The following is a 3,157-nucleotide window of genomic DNA, read 5'->3' on the forward strand; positions in this document are numbered from 1 at the left end:
TTATCATGTATGTACCTGTTTCTAAGTGCATTTGCTTAGCAACTTAAAATGACCAAATAACTAAATAAAACTACTGTATAATGCAGATTGCACAGTGAGTTGAGCACCCATACACAGGAGATTGTAATTCCATTTCTAAATTTAATTTAATTTAATTCCATTCTTGCTCACCATGAGATATAACAGGGTTTATAAATGTCCATGGTTATATGATTTGCTGGATTGTTTTTCTCATCTGTATTAAAAGTGTTTTTGATATTGGTTTGTCAACCTTTTGACAATATGTGTGTTATTCAGCTAGATATAGGTTACAGAGTTTTTAATTCAAGTAATTCTCTGGCAAGAGCCAGTGGTTCTCAAATATAATCTAAGAAAGGAAGTATGTTTAACCCTAAGGTAAGCTATCATTGGTATCATTGGGGGCAGTTTTTCGGCAAACTCTGACTGCACATTGGCCTTGTCAACCCTAATCACATTGATACTTACCTTTGACTTAAATGATATTACAAGCCATTAGCTTAGGTCAAATCAATTTTAAATTCTGACAGCAAGGTGACTATTGGTTTACTGAAAGAGTCTCGAGATGCATATCTGTTGATTTATGAAAGAGATTTAAAAATTAATAACAACCATAATAAGAGAACCATTCTTTAGTTGTACAAATTCAATTGAGAGAAAATTTGAGCACTCAGAGCAGTTTTATTTTCAAGTAAACCCAGGGCATCTATGATTAAGGACATATTAAGAATCTTCCAAACTATGTACATTGTCAATTTTTTACAAGTTATTTAATCATGTGTACATATATGCATGCGTATGTGGCATATGTGTGAAAGTCAGAAGACAACTTATGGGAGTTGTTTATTTCCTCTATAATGTGGTTTAAGGTATTGAAAAAAGGTGGTAGGTGAGGTTTGAAAGCCATTGTCTTCACACACTCAGTCCTCTCATGGCCCTGACTGCTATAATTGTCTTTTAAGACGTACTGTTAATGCAGTTAAACTCCATGTTTCATTAACAGGCAAAAGAAAGAATCACATAGAACATTGAGAAATCAATGTTATCGTTTATAAATCACTAGATATTTTCAAAGTGATGTACATAAATGTTTAGAATTAAATATGCAATTTCAAATGGTACAATAATGTAAGTTAATAAATTAATGTGAATAATAGTCCAGTAAAAGAAAACTTATGAAAATACATTTAGTTGCTGTGATGATTGGTTTTAATTGTTAACTTCACACTACTTAGAGTCACATAGGAAGAAAACCTAAACAGGGGATAGTCAATAATCATGTCTATGGAGGAGTGTCTTAATTAAGTTAGAGGATGAGGAAAACATAGTCCATTATAGGTGGCACCATCCCCCTTTAGGATATCTTAAACTGTGTAAGGAAGAAATCCAACAGAGCACCAGAGAACAAATAAACGAGCATGTATGCATTCACTTCTCCACTCTCCATTGTGGATGTGATATTAGCTTTTTGAAGTTTCTGCCTTGACTTCCTTGTCAAGGACTAGCCTTTGCTTGGAGAGGGGGTCCCGAGTAAGGTTTGCTTGGGAGTTGTGGAAGAAATGACTTGAAGACAATGATGGGGTGTGAACTGACAGCTCTGTAGTCTGCTCAAGTTAGCTCTCTAGAAAGTTCTGTACATAGCTCTTGGCCCTGTCTTCTGCTCCAGATAGCTCTCTGCTCAAGGCAGCTCTCTCAGCTTGAGATGCTTAAGATAGTTCTCTCTGCTTGATATAGCTCTTGAGTTTTCCAACCAAGTTCAGAAAACCTGTTAGAAAAAAAAAAAAAAAAAGCTGTAATAGCTATCTAGGATAGCTTGTTGGTTTTCCAACAAAAGTAAGAAAACCTGTTAGAAAACAATTCTAAAAGAGCTGTGTTAGCTCTCCAAAAAGTTTTTTTCTTCTGACCAAAGTCAGAAAATGTGCTAGAAAAAAAATTCAAAAACTCTCTGGAGAGTATGTGTGTTTTCCAAACAAAGTCAGAAAAAAACTGCTAAAAAAAAATTCTAAAAGAGCTGTGTTCATTCTCCAAGCAGTTCTCTCTAGGTAGCTCTTTATGTCTCTCACAGATAAAAGCCCAGTGTTTTATTTACATATCAATTTAGTCATTTATTCGAAATTCACTTTTTATTAACCCACAAACAAGCATTTTATAACCTTATCCCCCTTGATTCATAGAAAAAGATGGCATGTATATATACATATATATATGCATGTAATATATATGTATATATACATATATGTATAATATATACATGTAATATATATGCATGTAAAATATATGTATATATACATATATGTATAATATATGCATGTAATATATATGTATATATATATATATATATATATATATATATATATATCGCAAATGAACTCAGAGATCTGCCTACCTTTGTAAACACAAACAATAAGTTTAGCTGGTTGGATCCTGCCATGAGATCACCACTCCTTACATCCTGGAGCCTCTTTTATTACTCAAATCATGAGCCTTTATTTTTTTTTTAATTATTCCTTTCCCTTTATGACTCAATAGGGCAGCTGCCTCTGTTCTTGCAGACCAAGAAGCATACAGCATAGATGAGAAGTTCTGTTCTTGAACTAAAGTTTTCAGAGTTCCTTCCTATAGCCCTTAAGGGCTATCCTAAAGGTCACAGTATTTACTATTTTGCTAAAATACATTAGACACACTCACCTCCCAGACCTATGTTGTTTCAAATTATCATGGAATCATTAATCTTGGCAGGGAGAACATTCCCTGATAACCTTGGCACAGAAAGAAAATGTTTCTTGAAGAAGATAAATGAAGTAAAATATAAACAGTATTATAGAAACAAGTCTTATGCCTAGCTTGTGGAGGCTCGTGTCTTGCTGACTTTGTCATGCTGGAGTTGTCACTTCCCCATACGTATAGGCTTTAAAATGATAAGTTGATATAAGTTCTTTCTAATATAAATTGACCTTTGTCCTGGGTATTCGATCAAAAGCCCAGGACCAGATGGGTTTAGTGCAGAATTCTATCAGACTTTCAAAGAAGACCTAATTCCAAATCTCCTCAAAGTATTCCACAAAATAGAAACAGAAGGTACTCTACCCAATTCATTCTATGAAGCCACAATTACTCTGATACCTAAACCACACAAAGG

At 33.9% G+C, this 3,157-nt stretch overlaps 1 non-coding gene across 1 annotated transcript; it reads right to left on the bottom strand.

Moving 5' to 3' along the window:
• Positions 1-1,833: 1,833 nt before the first annotated feature.
• Positions 1,834-1,897, bottom strand: LOC115065336. The gene has a single exon (XR_003845112.1). It is a non-coding gene; the product is annotated as a U7 small nuclear RNA (small nuclear RNA).
• Between the last annotated feature and the right edge of the window lie 1,260 nt (positions 1,898-3,157).

Source organism: Mus pahari, chromosome 13 (assembly GCF_900095145.1).
Source record: "Mus pahari chromosome 13, PAHARI_EIJ_v1.1, whole genome shotgun sequence".
NCBI classification, from domain to species: Eukaryota; Metazoa; Chordata; class Mammalia; order Rodentia; family Muridae; genus Mus; species Mus pahari.